We start from the raw sequence: 20381 nt of genomic DNA on the forward strand, positions 1-20381 counted from the left end.
GACCCTGAGTAAATTTCTATATCCAATAAACTATTTGTAAAGTGGAAAGAAAAATGAAATAGAATGTCTGTCTTTTCATTCTATAATATAAATCTTGAAATGTTATTAGGAATTAAATATAATTATATTTAAAAAGAAAAAAATATCTGAAAAATTTGGGGATTTTTTTTTGTGTGTGGCAAAGATAAAGAGAGACAGAGAGAGGGAGAGATAGGGACAGACAGACAGAAAGGGAGAGAGGTGAGAAACATCAATTCTTCCTTGCGGCTTCTTAGTTGTTCATTGATTGATTTCTCATATGTGCCTTTATGGGTGAGGAGGGGCTACAGCAGACCGAGTGACCCCTTGCTGAAGCCAGCGACCTTGGGCTCATGCTGGTGAGCCTTGCTCAAACCAGATGAGCACACGCTCAAGCTGGGGACCTCGGGGTCTCGAATCTGGGTCCTCCGCATCCCAGTCTGATGCTCTATCCACTGCGCCACCGCCTGGCCAGGCAAATTTTGGGAATTCTAGGTCTATTTCTGTCAGCACCATTTTCTTTTATAGCCTCATGTAGATGATCTAAACCAGAGTTCAGAAAACCATGCATAGAACCTTTATCTAACTCACTGTTTGCATTTGTAAATAATATTGATGAGAGCATAGCCATGTTCATTTGTTTATCTGTTAATTTTCTGTGACAGTGATTTTCTATATTGCAAGTAGTCATAACAGACCATACAGCCCACAAAGAGACAAAACTATTTAATATCTAGCTCTTTAAAAAGTAAACAGTTTCTGATCCTTGATCTAGAGAACTACCAAAATCTATAAATACACTTTATTTTACTCAAATTTCTTATAAATTTTTGCATAGCTACTTCTATCATGGCTTTATTTACTCTGTTCTGAAATGGTTTTGAAAATTGGTGTATTTACACTTTCAATTTATTTTATTATTATTGTTAAAACTGATAGATTTCAACACATCAGTAGTCTAATAATGTTTGTAAACATATATCTATTAATATAATATAGATTTGTTATTTCTTTACGACTTTAATTGTGCAGATAGCATATAATTTTTACAGGTTTCTAAGTTTTAAACTCTCTTAGAGTATTGGCTATTTTCCATCAGCGAATGCCTTACTGGCTCATCCATCAATGTTATTTTGCATTTATTCTATGGCAGTTTTTGTAACAATTCTGTATCTCCTCTAGAGCTAAAATGGATGAAGCTAGATCCTGGACTTCTCTATTGCAAATGCAGAAAATAACCCTGATTTTATTGGAAGTGTGGGAGTTCTCCATGGCAGACATTAAGAAACTCAGAATACTTTTTTAAAGAATACTACTTGCCTATATTTATGTAATAATCTTGGATAACAGATTTTATTATTATTTTAATAACCCTTTTTTGTCTTCAAATTTTCAGCCAACTTGAAGTGGTGGTTGAGTTATTTTCCATATGGTAATATATTTTCTTAGCATTTTTTTCTTTCCTTTTGTACCTATTATTGCAGCTCCATTTATATTATTATTTTGTATAATTTAAAATTTATACAACAGAAGGATTTTTAATTTTGCTAATTTATATTTTATCTTTTTTTCAAAAATCAAGATCTTGTTTTGGTTAATTTTATATTTCAAATTAATTTAGATATCTTATTTTTAGTCTGATTTCCCAGTTTGATTTGTTTTGTGACTTTATTTCTAATTTTTTAATCTTAATACTAGTTTTTCTTTTTAAATATTAATATTTTTCTTATTTTTTAAATAATATTAGAATTGGATGCTATCAATTTTATTTTGAGAATCATTTAAATTAAGTCTTGAAGGTTTTAATGCATAACATATACATCAATGTTATATTCCTTAGAGTAACTGCTATGATAATTGATTTATTCAAGCATTAGTTATAACAGAGTTTAATTTATGTTTATTGATTTACAGTTGGGGAGATTTGCTTTTTGTTAATAATTTCAAGTTTAATTTATTTAACTTTTGCTCTATTGTATTTAAGTTCTTAAACCATATAAACTATGTGGCAATCATTTGATATTGGCAGGCACAACTGAATATAACCAGACCCACCAGTGTCATATAAAGCACTTTTTCAGGGCAGCTGTGTGAGCACAAAAGTTGAGTGTCCCAGATGATGATGGGTTGATCGGCCATTAGGGAGATCCGAGAGAGAAACACTGCTCTGGTCAGTAAATATCCTGATTTGCTTCCTTCTCCTTCCCCCAGAGAAGAGTATAGTGAATCTGCCTTCAAAGCAACTTCTCCCCTAAACCATCTCTATGAGAACTTTAAAGTGTAAGTACACGAATAGTGTGTGACTATAGAAGTATTGTGTTTATAACTTGATTTTTAGTGAAATACATGTATCACTCTAGCAGAAATAAAGAAATATAGAGTTCTATGGGTGAGCCTAAGCTAACATGCTTCAAAAATATGCTATTAGTGGCTTTTGATTAATTGATTTTCCACTAGAAGAATGTTAACATAGAAATATAACAGGAAAAAATATATTTTATTTTTAAATTAGGTGAAACGTATTGGCTAATGTTGATCTGTATATTTATCACTTTCTGGAATTCTCTTATTTAAATATTAAGTGTTTTTCTACAATTGAGCAATCTCAGTGCCTGTGGCTGAGGCCATGGAGCCATCCTTATCACCCAGGGCCAACTTTTTTTTTTTTTTCTGTATTTTTCTGAAGCTGGAAACGGGTAGGCAGTCAGACAGACTCCCGCATGCGCCCGACAGGGATCCACCCAGCATGCCTACCAGGGGGCGATGCTCTGCCCATCTGGGGCCTCCTTCTGTCATGACCAGAGCCACCCTAGCGCCTAAGGCAGAGGCCACAGAGCCATCCCCAGCACCTGGGCCATCTTTGCTCCAATGGAGCCTTGGCTGCGGGAGGGGAAAAGAGAGACAGAGAGGAAGGAGAGGGGGAGGGGTGGAGAAGCAGATGGGCGCCTCTCCTGTTTGCCTTGGCTGGGAATTGAACCCGGGACTTCTGCACGCCAGGCCAACGCTCTACCACTGAGCCAACCGACCAGGGCCAGGGCCAACTTTTGCTCTAACCACCAGAGCTGTGGCTGCAGGAGGGGAAGAGAGAGAGAGAGAGAGAGAGAAATGGTGGGGTGGGCTGAAAAGCAGATGGTAGCTTCTCCTGTGTGCCCAGACTGGAAATCAAACTTAAGACTTCCACATGAGAACCGATGATCTAACACTGAGCCAATGGGCCAGGGCAGATCATAATCTTATAAAATAATTTTTATGTTTTTTCTTTGTATTGTATTTTCTTTTTTTCCTAGTGTCTAGGAAAAAAGGAAATGATAAAATAGTCTTGCGAGCTTCAAGGGGAAGCTGTGTATTGGATTCAGCAGCACCACATCATCCACTCTGGACTTTATGCTCACCTCTTATATGAGAATAAAAACAACTCTACCTTAATTAAGCTCTGACATTTTGAAATCTCTTTATTAAATCATTTCACAGTGAACCCTAACAAATAAAAATAATGCAATGAGAACATACTTCTGAAATGATAAGAAAATCTTTAGCTTGTGGGAGCAAATTTGATAACATACATTAAAAAAATCCTCAAGTACCCTTATAAATAGGAAAATAAGAAAATAAAAAGTGTTCATCAATTGAGAACAGACTAAGTACATTTTCAGGCTTTAATTAAGGTGTGTAGGACAACTGCTATTTCTGCCTTAGTATCAGCACTCCCACTTCTGCTAGAAAGCCTTTCCTTTGGGATCCATCCTGCCCCCTTTTGAACTCTAAACCTCCTGTGTCTATAGTATTCTGAGAATGTAAACAACAAATTCCTCAGGAGCATAGCTGGAAAATTACTACTTATTAGACTATAAAACACAATACTCTATTTTAAATTTGAAAATGTTTTTATTGTCTTGCTAGGCTTTTAAAAAGACAACCATAAAAGCTAAAAATCTTGCTGAATTTCAGGATCATTGGTTCAGACTTTCTTAAGTAAATAAATCAGTACAAACTCTTGCACCTGGAGTTGCTGTTTTTACATTCAATCTTTTTTTAATTTAATTATTTTTATTTTTCAATTACTGTTTACATTCAATATTGTTTTGTATTAGTTTCAGATGCAAAACAAAGTGGTTAGAAATCAATGTACTTTACGGAGTAGTCCCCCTGCTGCTTCAAATACCCACCTGGCTATTACCTTTGCTGTAATCTACATCTCTGGGACAATTCTGTAACTAGCAATTTGTACTGCTTAGTCCTTTCACCGTTTTGCACAGCCCCCAACCTCCCTCCCTTTTAACAATTGTCAGTGTGTTCTCTGTATCTATCAGTCTGTTTTTATTCTGTTTGTTTATATGGTTCATTAAATATTACATATAAGTGAAATTGTATTTGTCTTTCTATCTGCCTCATTTCACTTAGTATAATAACCTCTAGGTCCATCCATGTTATCACAAAAGTTAAATTTTTTTTTTCTTTTACAACCAAGTAGTATTCCATTTTGTTTATATACCAGAGACCTTTTATCCAATTTATCTATTGATGAGCACTTGAGTTGCTTCCATATCTTGGGTATGGTAAATAATGCTGCAATGGCATGCAATCATTTTTTAAGTTTATTGATCCTTAAATGGCTCAAATTGCAAATAAACTGATTGGATAGTAGCATCAGACTGAAACATGTGATGTGTCTTTTGTCAGTTGGCTTCATAGCACCTCAGTATCCAGGGGAGGAAAGGTCTCAAAGCAAAGTCACAATGTTAGTGGTTAGGACCCCTGGTTAAGTATGACCACAATGAGTGCACATGGAACATGCTGGGCCCACAGGGTGAGTGGGTACTTTAATTCTGCAAAAACTATAACCTATGAACAAGACGAAACAAAAGGTGTCCATTCCAAACCCTTTAAGGACAAATATTTAACATGAAAAGCCAGAAGCAATATCTAAAGAGAAGAGTTTCTAAAATGTGTTTCTTTTGTTGTTGTTTACTTTACATATACATCTGTTACCTGCCTTTCCTGAACACATCTTGACTTATTAAAATCAGGACTGAACAAAAAAAAAAAAAAAAGAAAAACTCTGAATCCACTGTCTTAGCCCCATCCCAAAGAAGAAAAGAAAAATTTGACAGTGGTAAATTTCCGATTGAAATTGTGTTCCCAAATAATGTGCTTGAGTTCTTACAGGGCATACCACACAATAGTGACTCAGGTTTAACGTTTGGCCTCTTCATTATACTAAATACATTGTCTGCACTATACTCAAGTTGATTGCTTGATATTCACTTTAGGAAAATATAGCTATAGTGGATTTTTGTTTGTTTTTTTGACAGATAGAGACAGAGAGAGGGACAGATAGGTACAGACAGGAAGGGAGAGGATGAGAAGCATCAATACTTTGTTGTGGCTCATTAGTTGTTCATTGGTTGCTTTCTCATATGTGCCTTGAATGGGGAGCAGTAGTAGAGCAAGTGACCCCTTGCACGAGCCAGCAACCTTGGGCTCAAGCTGGTGAGCTTTGCTCAAACCAGATGAGCCTGCACTTAAGCTGCCAAACTCAGGGTTTACTCCGCATCTCAGTTTGACACTCTATCCACTGTGCCACCACCTGGTCAGGCAGCTATAGTGTTCTTTATCATGAACATAGACAGGCTACAAACAGTCCTAATAACTCCCATATAGCCAAACTGTTACCTCATGACTGCAAATTTAAAAAATAACAGGTGACAAGTATATATATTTCCCCAGAGTTTTGTAGTGCAAAATGCTTTAGCACTATTGATGTTTTTGCTGTGACTGCTCCAAAGAGATAAAAAACTAAACACATGCTTACAACTGCTAAAAGGGATTTCCAAGAACTAGCACCTTTAAAAAAGAGGGTTCACTAAAACATAACTGGAGCTGAATCTTCATAACCTAAAATTATTTTACAAGTATACACTGGCCTTTTATTTTAAACTGCCATGCAGTTAAGTAAAAGCAATCAGGAGCTCTGGAATCTTACTTTGAAGAACTAGAGTGTGGAACACGTTTAAGTTTGGACAGACTCCCAGCAGAAAGTTATTTCTCAAGTATCTTCTCTACAAAAGTTGTATTCATTACTAGGTATATATTATTTCACCAAGTGACATGGGACAATAGGCCCCTGGCACCACTGATGTCAAACACATAATGATGTAACTGAGTATATTTTAGTGTCTTAATTAAAGCATATTAAAAAATTTCTATATGCAAGATGATACCACTTTTCTAAGTTCATCACCAAGTAAGTAATGCAGGTTCACAGATAAATTACTCTCAGTTTAACTATATGCAACAGTCATACCAATAACTTCTTTTTTATATTTTGCATAATAATGGTTTAAAAAAGTGGTACAGTTTAACCGTCATGTTCACAATTGTCATTTTCAAGCATTTTTAAATTATATGAAATAGGCTTTTTTACCATTCCCCACCTACTTTAATAGTTTAAGAAAGGCTGCCCTCAGAACACAAGCTCATACATTACTTTCAGGACTGTGATAATGTAGGCAATTACGAAATAGGTTCAACTTTGCTTCTTGGTGAAGCCACGTTAATTTCTTTTTTAAGTGAATCTGACTTTCAATGCAGTTTGAATTCATGCTTTAGTGTTATATAACACTTTCCAAAATGTTAAAGTAATTTCAATCAATTCAGCCTTTAATGGCAACGCTTATAAATTACAAGTATCAGTACGGTCAAAAGAAGAAAGGAGTTGGGGCTTTAATTATAAAATGCAGCATCTTTCTATGATTTTCTTGGCTAAATGTTTCTTTCTTTTATTTTTCCATTCTCTTCTATCTTCCATCTTTCTGACTCAAATTCCCCTCATTAAAAAAATAAATAATAAATAAAAAATAAAAGCCTTTCAACAGTAGCGCATCTTTTTGCAGATGTTTCCACATTGTTAACATTCCACTGACTGGCTCTGGTTGTCACCTCTTCTCCACAAACCTGGCATTTATCTTCTAAACCTGATTTGTTACCATCCAATAGAAATGATACTTTCTCAGCTTCTTTCACTCTTAAAATCTGCTCGCTGAGGTCAGCTCTGGTTGCAAAGGATTCCGTTTCTGTAGCGACATCACGCAGAGGAAACCTTCCGCACTCCAGACTAGCTGTCTGTCATTGCAGGTAGTCCTCCTGCTTAGTTGGACCCAAATTATGAATCTGCACTTCCTCCCCATCCAGCACTCCCTTTTCTGACAGCTCTCTGCTTTGATAGGCTCGTAGCCCTCCATAGACTCATCTTACAGGAGCTGTAGAGTCAGAGAGGACTTGCTAACACCACCACTACCCATCATGATGACTTTGGGCAAGGCACAAGAATTCTAACCCTTGAACTCATTTGAAGCCATTTTGTATCATAGAGTTTTCACCAAAGGATAAAGAAGAATCCATACCACAAACCAGTTTGCTGCCTCGTGGGCACAGGCAGGAAGCCAGCCGAGGTGGCTTATGTTCTCCACCCTTGTCTGGCAGGCTCCAGGTCAGGAGCAGCAGAAGGCTGATTTTAATATTTTCCCCTCTGTATTGAATCTGTTGGAGTGACACTGGTTAACAAAAATATGTTTCAGGTGCACAGTTCTACAACACATCATTATTTTTTTCATTTTTGCTTAATCCCTTAAGCCACCTAACACCTCCTCCCAGCCGTCAGCCTGTTCTCTATCTATGAGAATATTTCTATTTGACTTATAAATTTATTTTGTTCATTAGATTCCACATATGAGTTAAGTCAGAGGGTATTTGCTTTTTCTGACTGACTAATGTCACTTAGCATAATGCTATCCAGGTCCATCCATGCTGTTACAAAGGATAAGATTTCTCAATTTTTTAAATGCTTTTTTGAATGACAAGAGGGATCATTGTAGCCTTTATCTATAGATTTTAAAAAGTTCTATTCCAAAATGTGATACTGTCAAAGGATAATAGGAACATATAGAAAGAAGATATACTATTTTTCCTTTTGGGTACTTTTGATTTAATTTGTCTTTTATTTAACTAAAGAAACATTAAAAATAGCTCAGTTTGTCATATTCTCAGATGGATGATTTGTTTTTATTAAAAAAGTAGTTTCTCAGATTTTCTGGGAACTGTAATTTTCACAAAATTTGAATTTTTAGTAAATACAGATTATGTTAACTTATAAACAATGGAGACAAATTAATTACAGGGCTAGATATATTTCTTCTACTAGATTAATTGGAAGTAATTTTCAAGAGAAGTACTAGAAAAAAATCTTGTAATCGTTTTCTTTCACTAAGGCACCTCACAATGAATCCATAAATATATTTTCCCCATTTGAACACTTTTAAACTGGAAAAATATTTTAGAATTTACTCTACGTTATCAGTGACGTTAGCCATGGTGCAAACTTGACAATGATGTAATTTCCTGAGTACATACAGAAGTGGTCATAGCCAGTTAAGTTGTTTTTACAGTTAAATTCTTCACATTATTGACATTACATGTGAAATTAATTATTCTAAATGTCACTATAAGTTAGAGAAAAAACTAAAAGTGATTTTTATATATTCTAGGCAAGAAAACTAGAGGAGAGGGCTAGTGCATTAAAAACAAAGATAGTGGTATAGTTTGACATTTTTGAAACAAATATTCATGGCAAAGAAAAGACCACAGTTCTTTATTTCCTTTCAAAAGCATAACATAGGTGTTTATGGAAGCTAAGAGAGAAAATACAAGCATGTAAATGATACTGGGTTACAAAAGATTGTTTGTCACATGATGTAAAATGCAACTGAGGACACAGGAAACTGCAAGATCCTTAATATAAATGCAGTTTTCACTCATAATGGGTGAGAAGATACTTGAGGAAAGACATTGAATTATAATTTAATTGTAAATGTGTTCTATATCAGAGGTAAAAGACTTGGTGCAATTTATAATGCTATCATGTTTTACAAAATATGACATTCAAATTATGAAATATAAATGATAAATATAAGAAGAAAAAGTTAAGAATAGCTTTGACATTCTTCGGAATGACTTTTCAACTTCAACTCTCGAAGAGCTTAGTTACCACATAAAATTCAACTTTTTTGATTCAGTATACATATATATATATATATATATGCACAATAACCATTTTATTTATATATGCAGTGTATATGTGTTTAACCTATACATATATACAATCTATGGGTATCTATTATACAGTATGTCCGTAAACTCATGGTGTACTTTTGACCAGTCCCAGGAAAGCAACAAAAGACTATAGAAATGTGAAATCTGCACCAAATAAAAGGAACTCTCCCAGTTTCATACCTATTCAGTGCAGTTTGATGTGGGCTCACGCACAGATTTTTTAGGGCTCTTTAGATAGCTATCCCGTATAGCCTCTACAGACACATCACTGACTGATGGCCTACCAGAACGGGGTTTCTCCACCAAACTGCCCGTTTCCTTCAACTGCTTATCCCATCGAGTAATGTTATTCTTATGTGGTGGCACTTCATTATAAACGTGCCGATATTCATGTTGCACTTTGGTACGGATTTGAATTTAGCGAGCCACAGAACACACTGAACTTCCCTCTGTACTTACTGTCCACATCTCTACTGGCATGGCTGTGGGATGCTCCGCTGTATACACGGTGTTATGTCATCATCTGTGCATGCTCACATGCTGCCACATCATCCTACAAAAACTGGGAGGGTTTTCCTTTTATTTGGTGCAGATTTCACATTTCTATCATCTTTTGTTACTTTCCTGTGACTAATCAAAAGTGCACCATGACTTTACAGACACACTGTATATTGCACATACATAAGAATATATAGGCATTGCACATATGTATATATATATTTATATGCATAAAATATACATACATACATAATATGCATACATACACATATATACATACATATATTCAATTTCTTTTTCCCAGATGACCATTAGCTTAATTTATTTAAGAATAAATTTCTTGGTCTTGATTAAGTAGTTCAGTTGGTTAGAGCATTATCCTAATATATGAAGGTTGTGAGTTCAATCCTCAGGCAGGGTACATACAAAAATTAATCAATGAATGCATAAGTTAGTGGAATAACAAATCAATGTTTTTCTCTCTCTTCTCTCTTTTATCTTTTTCTAAAATCAATAAATAAAAAATTTAATTTTTTAAAAAGAATAAATTTCTTATTACTCTTCTTATTTAAAAAGTTTTGAAGTATAAAATGAATATGCCCAATACTATTTCAAAGCAGAAGAATATGGGTATACCTTCTATTCAGTAGAGTCCATTAGAGGTTGAGTGGCTTCACTGTATATTGTAAACCTAAGCTTTCTATGTCCACATTTATGTGAAGGAAAAGGTGAGTTCAATTTAATAGTTGGCTCAGTACATACAGTAAAAGAGAGCGTTTATGAATTTATTTCTTGCATATCACTTACTGTGACACACGTGTATACCTGAATGCTCCCAAGCTGAATAGAGACTCAGTTCAATATGCTTAACATATTAGAATTGATGAGTCCATGTTCGGGCCAGTACTTTCATAAACTAATGATTAATATGTTGCTGGGAAACAGATGATAGTTCAGAGCTAAATCTAAGAAATATATACTCTTTTTTTAAACTGTTATTTTCTTTAATTTTTTTTATATTTTAAATATTAAGCTCATTTTATCATCTTAGTTTAGCAATGTTTCAAAAGCTCTGAAGACATTATTTCAATGACAGTTTTAAGACACTTTTTTAAAACAGTGTCCTTATTCTTTTCAGCATTATTTTAAGAATGATTTTAAATAATATACACTTTCTATTTTATACATAATTATAAAGAAACATAAGTCTAGTCCTATTGACTACTTCAGAGTTACGACTAGAGCCTCTACACTGTATTTTTCTTGCTAGTCTAATCTTCGTTGTCACACAAATTCTTTATTTGTAACACACAGGCCCACTTGGGTGTCTCTAGAAAGTACTAAAGGTTCCTTTAAATGTGGGTGCAAAAAATGCATTTCCTTGATTTTACTGACCTCTAACTGAGAAGTAGCATTTTTATTTCAAATAGAAACTAGAAAAAATGTTTAGTAGCGTTAACAGTACCTGTGACTCTGTTTTCAATGAAAACTGTAATTATTTTCCTTATATTGCAGATATAATTACATGTATATCATAGTAATTATTAGAACTGTCATTAAATTTTATTTCATGTTTTTATAAAGAACCAAAAATGTCTGTGGTTTTTGTGTGTATATATATGTATCTATCATAAACATGTTTACCTTTTAATCATTAGTTTTATTTTATCATATATTTGTTATTTTATTTTACTATAAAGTATTATTCCGATATGTTGTGTGTGTGGGTGTGTATGTCCCATATATGTCATATATGTATGTCATATATATGCTGTATATATATATATATACATATTTATATATGTAGAGAGAGAGAGAGATTAAATTAGAGTAAGAATAGAAAAAAATCAAAGTAAAAATAAATATTTAATATGTTAACCAGTGTCCCTTTTAGCATGACTAATAGACTAACCATGATCAGACTTTAGTGATCCCCTAAATTTCAGTGGCTTATAAAATTTATTTCTCGCATGGTAAATTTTCACCATGAATTAGTTTCATACTATTTCTCAGTTTCAAGATGATGAATTTCCTGTTCAGTTTCACTAACAAGAAAAGTGATCCACAATATTTCCCCAGGAATCTTTGTTTATACTTCTATGAAATATTATTATCAGTAAATAGTGTGTCAGATGATTGCAAGTATTGACTAAGAGGCAAAAAACTTAATCTTTGCTTAACAAATTATAAATCATTTTTGTAATATAGAAAAAAATTGTTCTCTCTGGAATTTAAATGGTACTATGTTTGGTCTATTTTTTAATTACTTACCACTTCTCTGTAAAATAGTTCATGTGATAACAATTTATAAGTCCTTAACATTCTCATATTTATTAATAAAATCTATAGGATAAAGTGTCAAACAATGATCAAGTTTTCTGTTTTGTTTTTCCAACAAACAAAATTATTACATATTTTTCTTAGGGAAAAATTATTTAGTTCTGTCTTAGGCAGTAGAGTAGAGTGGGGAAAAACCCCGAGGCAGGAGCCCTGAGTTCTGCTGTAAAGATGATCGTGGCAGTGTGGTCTTGAATAAATGTATCATTTAATCTCTTTGCTTCTTGGATTCCTTATCTGTAAAATAAGGTCTTGGACAGCTTTCTAAATATAATATTTTGAGAAGAATTATTGTGTTGATGTTTACTGTTAAATAGTGTGGGAATTTCCATGCATACCTTGACAGAAAGGTTGGAATGAAATCCATTAGGAAATAGAATATTAATATTGTGTATAACAGAGCAAGAGAACTAAACTAAGTAATGTACTCATAAATGTTTGTCTTATAAATTGTTCATGAGAATAAAGACTATTTATTCATCTTTAAGTACAAAGCAGGATGTGTAAAAAATGGGCAACAGCTCCCTAAGCTCATACAAAATTCATAACTCACTTTTCTCCTAAGAATATGTACCTACACAAAGTGAGAGAAACTTAGTCTTATTTATCTAATGTCAGTTGTACCTGCACTTTTCATATGAAATAATGTAAATGCATTTCAGTGAGATCAATTAAAAGAGTAGATACATAAAAATATATTAAATACAAATTACCTTACGTGATCCAGAAATTATTGAAAAATCAAGAAAATGACTCCAAATCTGGTTTAATACTTATGTATTTCAGTATTTGGTTATATTTATAAACCTAATTTATTCAATATAATTTACTTCTACATTATAAAATCAGCATTAGTTTGCTCTCTGAAAAAGACAGGGTTTTATTTTGCAAATGTCAGTATTACCTGATTTAGACTTTTAAAAAAGTATTGTGCTTTCTAGCTAAAAAAAAAAAAAATGTTTAAACATAAAATCAAGGGTGTTTTTGCCTGACCTGTGGTGGTGTAGTGGATAAAGCATTGACCTGGAAATGCTGAGGTTGCCGGTTCGAAACCCTGGGCTTGCCTGGTCAAGGCACATATGGAGTTGATGCTTCCTGCTCCTCCCCCCTTCACTCTCTCTGTCTCTCTCCTTTCTAAAATTAATAAATAAAATAAAATAAATTAAATTAAAAAATAAATATCGTGGTAAAATATATTTAAAAATAAATAAAAATAAAATCAAGGGTGTTTTGGTAAAATTACATCACAAAAACAATCACTATAAATAACTTAAATACCCTTTGCATTATCTTATATAATAAGGCAATATAAGTTAGAAATATTTACTAAAACTATTTGCCCTGACAGCCTCCTTTTGATGCATAGAGCACTTTGTAAAAGTGTTTAATCTTTCAAAAAGAGAGAATAGAAACACAGTAGGAATTCTCTGTTAAGCTAAGCTTTACCGAAAAAGAGCAAAGTTTTCATTTATGCAAGATGAACAAATCCTAGAGTTCTACTGTACAGTATAGTGCCTATACTTAAAATTTTATTATATTTTGTGTTTAAAATTTTGTTATGAGGGTAGCTCTTTTGGTAAGTCTTATAATAAAAATAATAATACTAATAATTAAATAATAGAAATAGGAGGAAGAAAAAGAAAGAAGAAAAAATAAAGAAGATGGGAGAAAACTTTTGGAGGTGGTGGTTTCATGGGTGTATAATTATCTCCAAGCTCATCAATATGTATGTTAAATATGTAGAGCTTTTTGTCAATCATACCTCAATAAAGTGGTTACAAAACAAAAAAGAGACTTCTAAAATTTATGTAGTTAGTTTTAACACTCTATTGCAGTAAAATCTGCTTGAGAGCAGTGATTCTAAGTGTGTTCCCTAGAATCTCAGCTTCACCTGGAAACTTGTTGTCCATGTAAATTCTCAGGCTCAGACCTAGAAATGTTGAATCAGAATCTCTGGGCATATCTAAGAAACCTTTCTGCTGACTTCAATGCATGCTGAAGTGTGAGCAGCATTTCAGAAACAGAGAAGTCCATTTCTATATATGAAGAGTATAATTAATGACTAAAGAGTCAAGGAATTTTCAATTAGTAAAAATAAAATAATAGATTCAATTTTCCTCACTCCATTTTTTTGATAAAGTTTGTGGTTGGCCTAACATGCAGTAAGGAAGGTGACAGGTTTCTGATATTACCTGAGGTTCACATGCATATTATGCCAGAAAAATTACAGCTGGATAATTAGAAGAATACTGTCCAGGGAAATTTGGCAGACTCATTAACATGTGTGGAAGCCATTAGTTCAAGACTTTATTAACAATATTGCATGATGAGTACAGCTCAAAATGACGGTTCTTCTGGGAACCAGAAAACCCAAAGCATTTATATATGATAGATTGCAGAAGCTCAGTTATAGCGGTTTTAACTGTTGGGATTTGACAAGAAATAAAGAACTTGGGTGTTCCTTTGGTACATGGTTTGCTAACCTAAGGCTGTGACTTTTACAACAGTTTGATGGGCAAATTGGATTTACCAAAAATGGTGAAGAAGAGCAGTTATGGGACAAGAATCATACTAGAATAGTGGAAACATTTCAGCCCTTCAACATCTTCAGTACTTGTATAAAACCTAATGTGAAAGAGTTGTAAGAATAAGCTCCCATGAACCTCAATCATATGAGTTATTATATTGGTATTTTATACAATAATTATTCATTAATTAAAATTTAAATATAAGCTGCATTACCATATCCTATATGTAGATCATTTGTTCTTATCTTCAAAATATTTGGGGTGTGGTTTCTTATTTCAAATTTTATAAATATGAAATGGTTAGCTCAGAGAGCAAATTTCAAACTAAGTCTTAGGCCAAAGCATTTTCTCTTAGCAGTTCTTTGAAACTGCTTCTAAATATATTGAAACAAAAAAGATAATATTTTACACACTTAGAAATGCTTTAGTATCAAAGGCAAAAATTAAAATTGTTTTATTTCATTAATTTAGTTATTTCATTTCTATTAGCAATTCACAATACTTTTATTAATTTATTTTTCTTTTTTAATTGCATCTATTTGGCAGTGACAAGAGTTGATAGGTTACTGTATTTACCCACGTATAAAAAGCACACTTTTTCCAAATATTTGGGGTCTAAAAACTGGGTGCATCTTACACAGCAGTTGTAGATTTTTTTACTGGTATTTCTCGCTTGTTCATGCTTATATTTGCACTCATTATTGAAGACAGTCATTTGTCATCAGACGCAGGTGAGGTCAAGCTAATGGATGAGAGTTCTGACAGTGATGAGGAGTTCTATTAGTTTTATGATGAATAAAACTTGAGTTCAATAACTGTATGTAATACATTTTATTTTTTTTTAATTTTGGGCCCCAAAATTAAGATGTGTCTTAAACATGGAAGAGTCTTATAATTGGGGAAATATAGTATATAGATTTCAGGTGCATTGTGTGCCTATCACCTGAAGTCAAATCTTCTTCTATGTCCATTATTTGACCTCTTTATCCTTTACTTCTCCTCCACCCTACTTCCCTCTGGTAACCACCAGACTCTAGTATGCACTTATGAGTTTTTGTTTTTCTTATTTGTTCAGTTGTTGCATTCAGTTTTATATCCCACATATGAGTGAAATCATATGGTTTTTAACTCTTCCTATCTGACTTGCTTAGCTTAACATGATATTCTCATCCATCTATGTTATCACAAATGGCAGTAGTTTAACTTGTGTTATGGCTGAGTAGTATGTGTAGTGGTTATTATATTTGCCTTACACTGTAATATTAAATAAATATTGGTAAAGCCAGGCTGACTACAGTTCATTAAAAATACCAATTTAATGGATTTTTCTTTCCAAACACACATACATACATATAGAAGTAATCAAAAAATTTTTTCAGGATATTCTTTTAATGTTATGTTAAATTGGATTACAAATGACCAGGAGCTAGAATACAGTGCTAGCTATATATTGCTACACTTAGTCAATCTAGAAAGAGCAAGTGTTTTACACACAATTAGTTAACTCAGAATGAGATTTGATATGTGTAGAGTAATGATGTTGACGATGATGATAATAGTACCACCTTAGAGAGGATATAACTAATACTCATTGCTTCTTTGCCAGGTCAGTATAAATTAATGTAATCTATAACCTGTTGTTAATTTGAGAAAAATCTATGGGTGGAGTGGCTTGAGTATTATTCTTTTCACCATATTCATTATAATATTTATTATGCATCTACCAGTGTGCTAGGGAACATTTTCAGGTGTCTTGACTATTTTAAGTCCTTCAGTGTTGCTTAGAAGCTTTCCTAAAAATTAAGAATACTATAGAATAGAGATTAAAACTGTGTTTTTTTACCATTATTTCCTTATTTTTTAATTTATTCACTTTATTATGTATATATTAGGAAATTCAATTGTTTCTTCCGTTCCTTCTTCCACTTCCCTCAAGGCCCTTCTCTCATGTCCATTTCTTCAAAGAATTTGCTCAGTGACATCATTTCCCAAAGTTTATTTTGTAATTACATCCAAACCTCTTATTGTAATCTTTAAAATACTTTGCATTTTGGCTCTGTCATACAATTGCAGGGATACTGTTTTTAAAAAACATCTCTTTTTCTGCTCTTTAACTTCCTCGCCTGTTCTTTATGCATACATGCTTAGGACATCGTTAACATAATAAGACTCTCTGCTTTCAGAGTTAAACAACCTAATGTGTGTGTGTGTAATGTACATATAATGTAGTATAATATACACACATAATATAAATATAATGTGAGTGTATATATATAATGTGTATGTATATTTCATCAAATCTTGCTTATTATCATTTCTTCTTTATCCAGATTAGTACTATAACAATCAGAAATGTCTACTGAGCAATTAAATTATTGGCAATAAGCTAACTAATATATATGTACAATACAACATAATGAAGGGTGCACAATTAATTTTCTTTCTTTATAGCTGTGAGATTTCTACTTGCTCTTTCTAGACCCAGTAGCTGAACCTCTTCAGATATTAAGAGGAAAAGTGGTCATTTCTCTAAACATTGGAAAGAGACTTTAGTTGTTATCATCTCAACATCCAATTAGACAAAACAAAGCTATGAAAAACAACAAGAAAAATAATTTTTAAACTCAATTACTATATAAAGTATAAGTAGGGAATTCAGCAATTTTAGTCACTTTCCAAGCAAAAGATTTGTGTTGATAATCAGAGCTACTTTGTTGTATAGGCATAACAGTTCCAAATTACAAAATTGATTTAGAGTTAAAATTGAATCTAAGTTATTCTCATTTTAGGACCATGATGCTCTGTTAAGCAACTTTCTGGGAAATAATGCTGTAATATATTTTTCTTAAAGTTCACGGTAAATTTAATTTCTGTACACAAACATAAATTCACAATAATAATTAGCTAAAGAGAATTCCTCTTCAAAGAACTTCAGAAAGTGTTAAATTTATGTTTCTAACAGCACCAGGATAATAATAGAAAAGAAATGTGTAGCTCCAGTCCATGTTTAAATACTGCAAACTGATATTTTTTATAACAGAGAAGAAGCAACTCAGTCCCCCTAATCTTTAGTTTTTCTATCTGTGTAATAGAACAGTTCATGGTTCTCAAGAAATAAAATGTTGAATATTCCATTTGGCTGAAGGGATAAGGTATTATGAGTTGGCAGATGTCAAAAGAATGTGGGAATCAGAAGATTCTGGCTTTACATGATGTGCTAAGGTCAGAGAGACATAGAAAAGTTGCTAAAAGTTAAGCTACTTTTCTTTACGTATTTGTTCAAAATATTAGAGCCATCCTGAGAGACTTAGAAGCTTATGTTTCTCCTTTATTAATTTGTTCTCAGTTTTTCCACTATGGGAGTTAAAATTCATACTGCTGTAAAATGATAATTAAAATTAGCATACAATTACATGGCACTTCAAAGCAATGTGAAAAATCAATTGAAAAATAAAAAAAAATAAGTTACTAAGAAGCATATTTTCTAACCATTGTATTTTATGCTTTCTTAAGTGACAGATTTTCTTTTTACAAAGACAGTATATTGTTTAAAAACACTAAATCTCTGTAGAGGCATATTGAAAATATAGAGAAAACTGATTTTAAATTACTCAATTTCTGCAAATATTTTTTTATTTCATCATAGATGGTAAAGAATCCTATTTTTCTTTAAAATTTCTATTTTAAAAGATACCATTTTCAATAAATAGAAAAGAATTTATTCATTATTTTTCTGTTCCTTGTCCTGAAACATAGTAAAAATATGCACTCAGTCATGTTTAAATTAATTATAAAATTTTTAAATAAAAATATTTTGAATATTTTAAAATATTTTACCTATAATTTGTTTACATATTTCTCTAATAAGCAAGTATATAACATAAGGTTCCCTTGATAATAATTTCATTGATACACATCAGGGGGAGAATTTGGCACTAAAGATTTAATCATTTTCTAAAATAATTATTAAGCTGAATGAATATATAATACTTATTGAAATTCCTGTAAGAATTTGTTAATGTAAGAGGCATATGATAATATATTTTCTTTGCTATCTTGTTATAAAAAATCATCATAAAAGCAAATGAGCAGAAAATAAAAGAAAATAAACTATTTTGAAATCCATGAGTGCAAATCAATATTAATAAGAATAAATATGTAATACTACAGAATCAGCTTCAAATAGAAGGCAGCAAAATATAATAATACAAAGTGTCAGTAAGTCTTATAATAATTAATAATTTTTTTCCACAAACTTATCCAAAACTGATGAATTTGAATAGTATAATCAATGCATATTATACACACACAGACACACACACACACACATACACACACACAAGCACATATAAGTTAAGGTTAATGCTTTTAAAAATGAAAAAATCACAGCAGGATTGAGAAACAATTTATAATAGAAAGTACAATCAAGGAGAGCTTTAACATGAAATAGCTTCAGAACACAAACTCCATTTTGAAAAGAAGATGATTATTATTTACATTCATTTTTCTTTCCCTTGAATCCAGCCAACTATGGTTATAATGCAAAAGAAGAGTGTTGAGAATAAGGACAGTTTAGCAAAACTAGTAATTTAGGTAAATTGTATTCCTTGGTATGCTAAAGATTTAAATATAAGAAATTGTAGCTCTAAAAAGTTTATACATTTATACAAGGTTGCACAGTAAATATCAGCTGTGTTCTGGAGACAAGTGTCTTCTACTCTATTATGTTGCTTTCTAGATAAGCTAATTAATAGAAATATAAACACAGACTCTTCCATCCTAATGACAACAGGTCATTATAGCAATGGCGTAGCTATAAATCTTGGTGCTGGGTTAACTATATTAGTGTTATTTAGGGATTGTATGTGTGTATGTGCTTCTTTATCCCACATGCACTGATTCTAATTGAGAAAATCTACCATGCAGCACAAGTATTTTAACCTTTAATAGATTTCCCAGGTACTAGCTCTTAGACATGATGAGAACCATTATTTTGGAACACGACTCTTCAGTAGAGAAGTTCAAAAATAACTACGATAAAGATTCTTTAAAATTATAAAATTTGATCTTGGTTTTCCAAGAAAAAAAAATCCTAAAATGAAGGTTTGACTGCATACCTTAGAATTAAGTTGTTTGTTCTTGAAATTTCAGAGATTGTCACTTGTTTTGGGAAAAAGAGTAAGACAGATTGTAGAGAATGGAATGAAAATCCAAAGTGCATACACCATCTCCTGTGGTCAACTGGAGCAACATGATGTGTTCTTGATCTACTGACTCTCTGTCACTGAAGAGCTCTCTCCAGGGCCATTACTTACATAAACTCTCTCTCTCTTTCTTTTTATTCATGCGCGCACACACAAACACTCAAATAAACACATATCTGGCTTATCCTGCACTAAGAGAGTACTAAGATCACATATGAAATCCCTTTGGCAGAAAATATTAAGTGTTTAAAGTAAAAAGCTTTTGTCATGAAAAAGAGTATGTTGAAAATATCTTGAGGGCATGAGGTATAACATTGATTTTCTGCATCATAGAACCCACAGTGAACAATTAATGATTCACCTTAAAAATTAATTGTGATTCAGGTGTGTTCGTAAGTAATATAGTAGGCAGTTAGACAGGCATGAGCAGAGTAAAAAAAAGATAGGTTAAAAAAGAAAAGTCACTAAGGCAGAAAGCTCCAGGTACTTAGCAACAGGCAAAACTGGAAAGACAAGGACCAGTTCCTTTCTTGCCATACAATATCACTGTTCAATTAATATATATATTAACAATTCTTGATCTGTTCCATCCTTTAAAATATTTCATTAACTGTAAAAGGACAGAATTTAGTTTAGTTTTGTTTGTTTGTTTGTTTGTTTGTTCATTGTCATATCCCCTATATGCTTA

General features: G+C 32.5%; 1 pseudogene; it reads right to left on the reverse strand.

Moving 5' to 3' along the window:
* Positions 1-6745: 6745 nt before the first annotated feature.
* On the reverse strand, positions 6746-7376 carry LOC136389003 (ras-related protein Ral-A pseudogene; annotated as a pseudogene).
* Between the last annotated feature and the right edge of the window lie 13005 nt (positions 7377-20381).

The sequence above is a fragment of the Saccopteryx leptura genome, chromosome 1, assembly GCF_036850995.1.
Source record: "Saccopteryx leptura isolate mSacLep1 chromosome 1, mSacLep1_pri_phased_curated, whole genome shotgun sequence".
Classification (NCBI taxonomy): Eukaryota; Metazoa; Chordata; class Mammalia; order Chiroptera; family Emballonuridae; genus Saccopteryx; species Saccopteryx leptura.